Below are 12,500 nucleotides of genomic sequence, written 5' to 3' on the forward strand. Positions count from 1 at the left end.
ATATATATATATATATATATATATATATATATATATATATATATATATATATATGTATGTATGTGTGTGTGTATGTATAGTTTATTTACAACGTAGTATTGGGCTAGAAATTATGCATTTGAGTTCTGATGTGTGTATGAATTCATGCATTTTCTTTCTGATGAATGTGTGTTTCTGCTGTCTCGTTGGCCGACATTGATAGTTAAAGTAAGCACTGCTTATTTGATGAGTATTTTGCTGTGGACGTTTCATTGATTGTCTAGGAATAATTTTATATTATTTTATATCACAACTAAAATCCCTAAAACAAATATTTTTTTAGGATCTCACCTCGTACAGATAAGAGTTAGCATCCATGAAATTTCCAGTGATGATGTTAAGGAAATGGATTAAGAAATATCATATAAAAGTTTAACTATTAATTATGAAGGAAGTACCCCAAAATCAAAATTCAGCTCTCATATCAATAAACTAAAGGGTTGCTTACAAGGAATTTTAGAAATCTAAGCAATTTTACTAGGGAGGGTTTGAAAGCAACAATAATCCGATTACTTTAATTCTAATTAGAAATAAACGTTCAAGTTGTTACTTTTAACGTAAGTAGTGTTATAAATCTAAATTAGTGTCATAAATTTAATTTGTTCTATTTTCTCCGGCAATTCATAAAAAAAAGGAAAAAAAAAGTAAAATTGATTTAACAGTAAATCCCAAAGATAAGAACATTCGACTTCTAAGCATTGGAGGGTAAGAAAATTTTCTGGCAATAAATAAAAAATATTTCATATCCTTTCAAAGGCATTCTATGTAGTAATGGTTCCTGGAATTGTCCTTGTGTGGGGGAATTGCATTTCTCTAACATAATGCAAAAACTTTTGTGTTTCTTATGTCTTATATGTATCCATCAATATTATCTTTTTATCCCTTACCTTGAAGGAGTGCAAGACGGCAATATTCATCTCCAGGGTCGTCTTGTCCTTCCATAAACTGGCCGGAGATTTGGTGTTGAGGCCGAGCTTCTCGCCAATCACCTAGGGAATAGTAATATTTTCGTTCTTAATCACTGACGTCATGAAAAGTTGAATATTGAGCAAATTCACCCTTGAAATGGGAAGTATTGTCTCTTCTATGAATAAAGATGTTAAGATGGACGAAACTTGGGTGGCCAGATCAAGAATGACCTGCGAGGATGGGAAGCGGTGCTTATGAAGGATACGGCAGGAAAGGGTAAAGCTTTAAAGGTATCATTAATTATTTTTAGCCGTGGGGATAATGTGACAGACAAAATGACCGTGATCTATGTGAGGGGCTAACTACCAAAAACAATGCACGAAGAAGAACTATTACATTGACTGATCATCTAAGGAACCAAATTAAAGTAAACTTTTGAAAATTCCCTAATCACTTACTTTCGTACAACTCTCAAGTACTGTCTTTATTCAAATAATAACAAAAATGCTGCTAAAGAAGTTTCTACTTTTACATAAATTGAAGGTACAAATAAGATCCATTACAAATTATGAAAAAAAAAAAAAAAATGGACAATTTCGTTATTGATGCAATTGCATTATTACCGGAAGCAAGTTGTATCGCTGGACATCGCAGAGATCCCGTGTGGCGATCTCGGAGGACATGTACCATCCGTTGAAGGGGAACTGCCGGAAACTGGATTCCTCCGCAGTCCATCATCATGGAGGAAACAGCAGGGACAGCGAACCACTGCAGGTTCAGTTCCTCGAACCATTTGTACCTGGTACAGGAAAAAAAACGTTCAACTTGTTGACGAGTTTGATGTACACACACTAACATACAGCACATTATATATATATATATATATATATATATATATATATATATATATATATATATATATATATATATATATATATATATATATATATATATATAAGCCTACATCTTACGTGGATGTAGGGTAGTTGCCTCTAGAAGGCTGTACTCTTTGTGTTTAGCTTGTCTATTTGGGCGAGATTGCTAGCCACATGCCCTTCTTTCCTTTGTTCCATTTGAAGAATTAATTGAATTACTTGGCATTTAAGCATTTTATTTGAATACACTGAAGTTGTGTAAATAATTCTAGCTAAATAACGATACAAAAAGCAATCTACTCACTCTGGATGTTTGAGATAAACCCTGAGGATTTTCTCCTCGGGGATTTCGAACCACTCAGGATCCCCTGTGGGCGACGACACCACCAGGGGAAGGACGTCGAAGCGACCACCTTTGCCCTTCCATCCAAGCTCCTGGCAAATCTGAATTGGGAGAGAAAAGTAACGGTAAGTATGTAATTTATACCATTATCACTATTACTGCGTTACTTATCTATGTGTGCACCCAAGTTGTGCAGCATAAATATGCCTCTCCTCCACTTCTCTTCATCAACACCATCACTTTCTCTACCTCTGTCTCAAATGAATTACTTCATAGAACACTATTGTTCATATGTGCAAAATTTAGTGCATCGGCAGGATCGAATGGTAGTTATTTTCTATCTTCCAAACGAACCACCTCCACACTGAAGCTTATAACAACCCCGTTTTAGCAAGATCTGTGGGAACAGTAGTAAACGGGACTTGTGTATTCGAGGTCCATTAACATTTCCCACTTCCTGTATAATGTCTTCTAATACATCATCAATACGTTGAAAATATTGTTTTTGTAATATAGCTTTACAGCGCTGTTCTATCATATAAATGGCTGTCACGTTTATAAATGAAAGAGAAGCCCTTTTGCTTATATGCAAAAGGAATAAGATATCATTGGACCACAGTCAATGATTATCGCAGCCAAATATTCATGTCTGGTTATTTACATGGCAACCATCGTGTTTTGTTTAAATTCTACATTGAAACTATATAAAAGAAATGTAAAAACAAACGAGAAATGAAGCGGGTGCATTGTAAGCTAAGCTGCACAATAACGTAATAACGTGTTACCACATAATTCAAATCTCCCACGTTGGGAGGACCTTGATCGTCTATCATTCGGTCTTGTTTATCTATGAATCGTCTAAATCCCGAAGAAGAAGAAGAAGAAGAAGAAGCGAGTTGGTGGGGAAAGTAACAGGATCAAAACAGGTTTTGGTTTGTGTTCAATGGACAAGCCCAAGTCCCAAAATGGTAGAATAAATATTTTTTCTGGTTTTGTTGTGGCTGTCAAATCAAATAAGGTAGCTTTATATCTGCACGGAATCTTATTCTTTTGGACAGAAATATTTTCCCAGTCTTTCAGCAATGAATGTATCTTCGTCAAAATAAATAAAATCTCCATTTTCGTTTGTTTATAGAGATGCGTTCATAAAAAAAAAAAATTCAAGAGCACCCGACACACACACACACACATATATATATATATATATATATATATATATATTATATATATATATATATATATATATACGTGTACATATATATATATATATATATATATATATATATATAATATATATATATATATATATATATAATTATATATATGGAAACTGTAAGAATTAATATTAATGGGGAATACCTTAACCACTTGAGATTTGCAGATGACAAAGTTGTATTTAGTGAATCAGGGGAGGAACTGATTACAATGATAAAATATTTGAATATAAAAAGTAGAAATGTAGGACTGAAAACGAATACAAGTAAAACTAAGATAATGTTCAATGAAAGTGCAGAGAAAACAAATAAGGGATAGTTAATGAATATACGTATTCTGAACTGACAGTAAGTGTTTCCCCAAGACATGAGACCGAAATTAAAAGAAGGATAAGCATGGGATGTAGAGCTTTTGGTAAACAAATTGAGATTATGAAAATTAAAATGCCACTTTCTTTAACAAGAAACGTGTTTAATCAGATGGTCCTACCAGTATTAACTTATGCAACGGAAACTTGAAGCCTTACTAAAGCCTTAGAACATGAGTCAGTTACAACTCAAAGATCAATGGAAAGAATAATGATGGGGATAACACTAAGAGACAGAAAAGGAGCAAAATGGATACGAGAGAAAACTAAAGTAGAGGATATCCTAACTACACATAAAAAAAGAAATGAACATGGGCAAGAGAATGACAGATAATAGATGGACATTAAGATTAACAGAATGGGTCCCTAGAGATTGCAAAAGACGCAGAGGAGGGAAGAGAAGACGGTGGATTGACGAACTAAGAAAATTTGTGTGTGCAGACTGGCATAGAAAAATCATAAACAAATGCGAGTGGAAAGACACATGTCTGAGGCATTGTCCTGCAGTGAACTAGTTATGGCTGGTGATATATATATATATAATATATATATATATATATATATATATATATATATATATATATATATATATATATATATATATATATATATATTATATATAAAGAGAGAGAGAGAGAGAGAGAGAGAGAGAGAGAGAGAGAGAGAGAGAGAGAGAGAGAGAGAGAGAGAGAGAGAGAGAGAGAGAGCCATTAATAATCAACATGTGCACGTAACATCTGCAATCTAATACATCAATCTTCATTGATCCTTAACAGTTTCACAATGAAAAGAAAAGAATTAATGACAAAGCTAACGGGAGCTGATTTTTTTTTTTTCTATTTACAATTCAGTAACTAACATCATCGATGTCAAACCTGACCTTTGTGAATTCCCTGAAGGCGGGGTCGCCGACAACGGAGCCGTCCGGCTGCTCGTAGCCGGCAAAGGCGATCAGCTGCTGATTCCAGACTCGGAAGTCTCTTTGTCCCGTCTTCCGTTGAGGGAAAACTGTGATCGTCGATCTAGGTTGAAAAATAAGCACAAACAAAAAAAATAGAAGTTTTGAATGGAGAAAAAAAAGGAAAAGAAAAAAAGAAAAGTTAAATCTATGTTGAAATACATGTTTCCATACAACCAGATAATTCACAATTTTTTCTTTAATAAACTGAACAATGTGAAGAACCTTATATTCCGTTAGACGTACCTGATGTTGCCCCCGTTTGATGCATAATCAAGGTGTTGCAATAGGAGCGAGAACATTTCCTTTGTAGTTTTTACATGTCTTCCGTCGTTTACCTGCAAGTCAATTATGCAAGAAAAAAAGTCTGTTCATACAATTTGATAAGAGTCTGATTATTCATATAATACTGGGCTACTTTTCTACGCAAATGTTATTTTCTGGGAATCCCATTTCATTAACGAACCATTTTACAGATTCAAACTTTTATTGGGTTAAAAGAAATAGCTTTTGGCAAGAACTTAACTATATTCTTCTTTAGTGACCGCAAAATCCGTTCTCTATGATGCTTCTTATCTCTATCTATCTATCTATCTATGCAGGTCATGTATTATCTTCCAGTTTACCAACTTACATGTAACGTGTTCCAGGAGATTCGACCGATGCACCGAGGAGCGTTCCTCCACGCCAGTTTAGCCCCGAATTCGAGCTCACCTTTGGTTAAGTCGTAAGTACCTGTTCGAGCTATGCTTTCAGTCACTTCCTGAAAGCGGACGTTGTAATCTGCTCTCTCACATCTGCGAGACGAGGACATAAAAAGAGTTGATTAAATAAACCAAATTGATAGGAATGATTTAATGGAAATGTATGTTTTTTGACATTATATTTTTCAGAATTAAGGTTCTTTTTACGATCAACTATCAACAGAAAGGGAGAATCCCTCCAGTATCCGTAAATACATGTCTCACTTTTCAAAATCAAGGTAATTCTTACGATCAACTCTCAGAAAACGAAAGTGTAATAATCTAGACAAAAAAAATTGCAGATTTTACCTTTTGACATCCTTGTAATATTCCAGTAAAAATTGCTCGGCCTGGTGGAGCACCTCGCTGGGTGGCCTGTTTTCCAGTGACGCGTTTCTTGGGTTCATCAAAGAACCTTTACAGACAGTGGGCGAACAGACACCAGCCTAGAAAAAGATTTAAAAAAATGAGATGATAATAGTTTCATCTTTCGATAGCTGGACTGGTTTTACTCTTGATAACTGTCAAAAGGACTCTTTATAAGAGGAACTCTTTGGTAAAAAAGTGGACAGGCTTGCCATCCTTCAGGAGAGAAATTTTGAATTGGAGACAGACGAAAGTTGAAAGAGTTTATTACAAATTTTCATATGTAATTCATTAACATGTTGGTTGCTCTTATAGGAAGTGTGGAAGCAAAGGATCCAAGTTTAACGAGGAAAGAGATTCCTTAAAAAAAAAAAAAAAAAAAAAAAAAAAAAACCATGACTGTAACAAGAGTAAGGGATCTTTATCTCACCTCCTCAGCCTCCATGTGAAGGACGTCTGTCACTTTCTTCGAGGACTCATAGTTGCATAGAGTCTGAGGTCTGCTGAAGGGGCACTGAAGTTTGATTTTAGAGCCTTCCATCTTGATTTCTGAAATGTGAAGTTAACCCTCTAAGTTCCCATGAACAATGTCAGGTTCAGTAAAGCTTCTGCATCTACGAAATAACACACACACACACACACACACACACACACACACACACACACACACACACACACACACATATATATATATATATATATATATATATATATATATATATATATATATATACATATATAATTTATAGTAGCTTCCTCTTTTACGTCATTGGGGGTATTTACAGTACTATTCTTTCTTTTTTCCTACTGTCGCAAAGGTGACTATAAAACTGTTACTAAATTTTTGTACTACTTGGCTCATAAGAGGTATGACAATTTCGTTACGAAAGCGCTAGGTCAAAATTTCTTTTTTCTGATCCTTCCTCCAGCTTAGCGATAGTATACAGGGATATATATAAACATACACATATAAACACATACACATATAAGTTCACATTTACATACACATATGCATACACATATATATACTGTGTGTTTATTCAAATATTTATTAATTTAATCAAATTAATAATCAATATTTTTAACTACATTATATAAAATAAAAACTCCTACCTCAAATGCATGAAGAACATTTTATAAACCAACACCCAAAAACCAAACATGAGAGAGAGAGAGAGAGAGAGAGAGAGAGAGAGAGAGAGAGAGAGAGAGAGAGAGAGAGAGAGAGAGAGTTCTTTATAGGCCATTGTTACAATACTAAATGTTATAAACATTAGTAGTACAGCCCAAGTCCATTAAGCATGAAGCTTTAATATGGACCAGATTTATTTAACATAAAAATAAGTGTTATGGCAAAGTCGAAGACACACAAATACAAATACATGTACATACAGACTTGCATATGTACATATATAAACATATACCTACATACAATATGTACACATACACACACATACTCACGCATTCATACAACCTAGCACACAGATACATAGAGAAACACAAATATAAACGCTCATACAAACATACACACATACATGTGCACACATAAGTACATATACATATGCAATAATTATATAGTAATATTAATAATAATAGTAGGAAAAATGGTAACAGTAATAGTAGCATTGATACGTATTAACAATGATTTAATTTTGCCGTTAAACATATTAATAGAAGTGAGTGATTTTATTTCCTGTGGGAGGTTATTCCAGTTTAACGCCCTGCACACTCACATTGCCCGGAGCCTGGACAGGGCATCAAGGGCATCGGTACGGTTCTCAAGGTCACAAGGTCGTCTTGTGTTAACATTATGACACTGGAGAGAGAGTCAAAGTCAAAGAGGAGGGGATGGGATGGGAAGGGGAAGGGGTGAAGGGAGGAAATAGGCATGGATTTACACGTCATTGGCACGGAACGTCACACTTTTGTATTGTTTGTCCGCTTCTCTTCTTTGCTCTTACAGCTTCACTTTCCAAGCCAATAGTATCCTATACTCATTAATGAAAGACACTTGACAGTATTTGTAGTGTCATGAATCCTGGGGTGGGGGTCAAATAAGCTGTGCCAAAAAGTCATACTGATGCGATGTTCGTTTAAAAGATATTTGCAAAAAGTGAGGCATTATGACGCCTGAAATGGATGGTAGTTTCCAGGCTAAAACCGCTAACTCGATATTTCGAATCCATATATATCCAGGGAAAAGGGGGCGGGGCGGTTTATATGCAAGCAAAAAAAAAAAAAAAAAAAAAAAAAAAAAAACAACCTTTTTGGTTTGTGATTGTTGACATCAGAAGGTATGATGATATAAAGATGTTCAAGTTGAAAACTTTATTTGTTCATGAGTAATGAGGCCCTAAGGCACGGGGGAGAGTGTGAGTTTTAATGAGTACAGGATTTGAACGAGGCCTGCTACTAATTCAAGCCCTTGAAGGGGGAAGGGAATGGCAGCTAGGCGCATTCCGACTAGACCAAATTTGAAAACGATGGATGAAGGTCATTTCCCTTGCGGGGATACTGAAGTGTGATGCAATGTGGGTGCTGGAAGTAAGAAACGAACGATGCGATGTTAGAAAGCAGCCGGTCTCCTTGGGATAGACATGATGCAATACAGTTTATAGATGAATGCAAACATGTAAAAATACTTTAACAGCAGCACTGAGAAGTTCGATGACACGTGGCATTAATAAAAATAATACAATCGCTATTTATGGAAAAATTTAACAAAAGAAGAAATTTATGTAAAGAAATTGCATTCCAAATGCAGAAATAACTAAAAGTAATACAATTAATAATTTCGAAAAAATAACCTTTCATTTTTATGGAGAAAGTATGATAGAAAGTACAAATCGAAACTCCTCCCTCAATTATATGAAGATAATTTTATGAACCCACACCCAAAAAACAAACATGAGAGAGAGAGAGAGAGAGAGAGAGAGAGAGAGAGAGAGAGAGAGAGAGAGAGAGAGAGAGAGAGAGAGAGACAGGGGGGGGGGTAACGCTTAATGATTCTCTGAATATTTGAAAGACGTACTTGTAGGTCCTGCAAGTAAAGTAAAGGCTTCAACACGGGAAGATATTCAGGGTGACTTTGTCAAGGCATCCTCTTGTAAACGTGTATTTGGTCATTAAGTTGGGCAAGGAAGTGAGTGGTTTGATCCATGGAAACATTCGAACATGTTCATGAGTAATGAGACCCTAAAACACGGGGGAGAGTGTGAGTTTTAATGAGTACAGGATTAGAACAAGGCCGGCTACTAATTCCAGCCCTTGGAGGGGGGAGGGTGATCATGATAGCAGCTATGCACATTCCGACTAAGATAAAAAAAACGATGGAGGAAGGTCATTTCCCTTGCGAGGAAACTGAAGTGTGATGCAATGTGGGTGCTGGAAGTAGGAAACGACTGATGAGACCCTGGAAAGCAGCGGGTCTGCTTGGGATAGACATGATGCAATACAGCGCTGAGACGTTCGATGACACGTGGCACTCATAAAAAGAACACTATCGCTATTTATGGAGAAATTTAACAAACGAAGAAATCTATGTAAAGAAAATTGATTTCCAAATGCAGAAGTAACCAAAAGTAATAAAATGAACAATTTCGGAAACAATAACCTTTTACTTTTACGAAGTATGATAGCATATACAAAAATTAATAAAAATCTCTGAGTACCACGCTTTTAGGCTTCGTTATTTTTTTCTTCCTCCCGATCTTTGAACCCAGCACGGAAAGCTATTTCATTTGATCAGCTGCGATTCCTATTTATCTGAGAATCGACATATTTACACATTTGGTGATTATTATTATTATTATTATTATTATTATTATTATTATTATTATTATTATTATTATTATTATTAATTGCTAAGCTATAACCCTAATTGGAAAAACAGGATGCTATAACCCCAAGGGCTCCAACAGGGAAAATAGCCCAGTGAGGAAAGGAAACAAGGAAAAATAAAATATTTTAAGAACAGTAACAACATTGAAATAAATATTTCATATATAAACTTTAAAAAATTTAACAAAACAAGAGGAAGAGAAATTACATAGAATGGTGTGCCGAGTGTACTCTCAAGCAAGAGAACTCTAACCCAAGACAGTGGAAGACCATGGTACAGAGGCTATGGCACTACCCAAGACTAAGAGAATAATGGTTTGATTTCGGAGTGTCCTCCTAGAAGAGTTTCTTACCATAGCTAAGAATTGAACAACCAGAATCATGCGGTTTGAATTTATGTAAAGATTAAACTATATTTTAAAAATTTATGTATTATGATATATGAAAAACATTTTTATATTGTACTTTGAATTGCAAAAGAGCCTTTGCTAAATAAAAAAAAAAAATCCTAATATTTTTTCAATATTCTGTATGGTATCAATTAATACCTAAAATTTAAAATTTAACATTTTGAATATTTTGTCATGCCTTCTTGTAGTCGAAGACTGTTTACTCGTCTTGGTTCACATGCTTTGTCGTAAATAATATTGTTCCTTTGGTGATTTCCACTGGCACCGTAATAGGCTCCTTCCATTTTCGAGCTGAGGGTGTGGTCCACAAAAGGTAACTATTGTAATTAGGATTACAATATAGTAAATAATCTATATGGTTATCTGACTGGCAAATTCCATCGAGAAATTACCTCGAATAATGAGAATACTGGCTTCCACTGTCTTGGGTTAGAGTTCTCTTGCTTTAGGTACACTTGGGCACACTATCTTATCTTCTTTGTCTTCCTCTTGTTTTGTTTAAGTTTTCATAGTTTATATAGGAGGTATTTATTTTCATGTCGTTACTCTTTTTACAATATTTTATTTTTCCTTGTTTCCTTTCCTCACTGGGCTGTTTTCCCTGTTGGAGCCCCTGGCTTATAGCATTCTGCTTTTCCAATTAGAGTTGTAGCTTAGCAAATAATAATAATAACAATAAAAAAAAGTGGAAAGCCGTGTGTTGGCGTCTGCGACTCAAATTACACTGTTTGCTGTCAGTTCCCGCCTGGGTCAAGCGACTCAAGTTAAAACCAGAAGAAAAACGACAGGTTTTGCTGTTCTAAGTGGGTCCTAGACTAACTCAGCAATATGCATACACAAATTAAGATTAACTGGTTTTAATATAAATGGTACTTGACACCAAGAAAGTTTAGTTTTGATTAAAGGTTCCACACACATGCCTACATTAATGCTGCTACTTTCTTTTAATCCTAATATACAGCAAACTTTTTCTCCCAAACTTATATATGCACACGTGATACACACAAATGCACACTAATATATATATATATATATATATATATATATATATATATATATATATATATATATATATATATATATATATATATATATATATATACATATGTTGTGTGTATTTATGTAAGTACAGTATGAATGTCACAATTATGGTCCATGCCAGTTTTTTCACAAACGATTGAAAAAAAAAAACACTAAATACACCAATTCCATTTTTATTTTTCTCGCAGGATACGTACTTATTCCAGGCCAGGAATTCCTTACACTCGTAGTTTGCCTCTACGATCCACGAGAAACTGAGCGAAGGAAGTCGTTTTAACATAAAAAAGTATTTAAATGAAAATAACGAACATTCGATACTGTGATCACAATAGACAGATAGCGCCAGAAGTAATACCTCTAATAACACGGTTTCGGTAATAATGTTGATAAATACTTGTAAATAAGTTAATAAATGAGAGCTTTTAGCATGTGCCAGATGGTTGTCATGTGCTAACGGAGAGGCGAGGTGAATGCAAGTAAGGTTTATTTAACAGACCGTTCATAAATTGATAAAAAAAAACCTAATTTTGATCGGAAAATCTCCGTAAACATATAGTTCTCAGCCGTATTTCAGTAAAATACAGGCAACCGCACTTTATACCTTATTTTGCTATTATCTTTTACTCGTTGGTAACCGTAATATCAATTCTTTACGTCAATATATTCGTTTTTAAAACGATAAATGCCCGGCAACAGTTATTCCAGGATTTCTACAGTTTTTTTTTTCTTTTCTTACGGCAAATTTTTAACAGTGCATGCATTCTAATGATTCTAGTTATGTATATTCAAGCAACTTTATACCTGTTTTCGATTGGGATTATTTATGTTTTCTAGTTTGCTATATGAGGATATAACGCAACTACACTACTACCACTACTACTACTACTACTAATAATAATAATAATAATAACAACAACAACATTAAAAAGAAGAAGAGAAAAAGGAAGGAATTAACGTCACTACAGACAAAGCAGTATATATATATATATATATATATATATATATATATATATATATATATATATATATATATATATATATATATATATAAAACGTCAAACTTAATCCTAGCATGCCAATCAAGTCATCGTCAATTGGTTCTCTGAACTCCAGACTAGACTGGAGCGCGAGACCAAGTTTGGAGATAAAAAATCTAACCGGAGGAGGAGTCAGCTCTCTCCAGGTCCTCGTGTAGATAATATGGGAACATTGCAATATGATCAAGATTTAAAAGACATCAGCAAGCTTATTCAGATGTGAAGGACGGTGATAGTGATACTCAGGGATAGAATCTATTCTTTTTTTCATATCCTATTCTATCTATGTCTATCCGTCGAAATGAATTATTATTATTATTATTATTATTATTATTATTATTATTATTACAAACCAAG

General features: G+C 34.4%; 1 pseudogene; it reads right to left on the reverse strand.

Moving 5' to 3' along the window:
* The window catches only part of LOC137645993 (nitric oxide synthase, salivary gland-like), a 27,647-nt pseudogene that overhangs the window by 13,917 nt on the left and 1,230 nt on the right, over positions 1-12,500 (reverse strand).

Source organism: Palaemon carinicauda, chromosome 8, assembly GCF_036898095.1.
Source record: "Palaemon carinicauda isolate YSFRI2023 chromosome 8, ASM3689809v2, whole genome shotgun sequence".
NCBI classification, from domain to species: domain Eukaryota; kingdom Metazoa; phylum Arthropoda; class Malacostraca; order Decapoda; family Palaemonidae; genus Palaemon; species Palaemon carinicauda.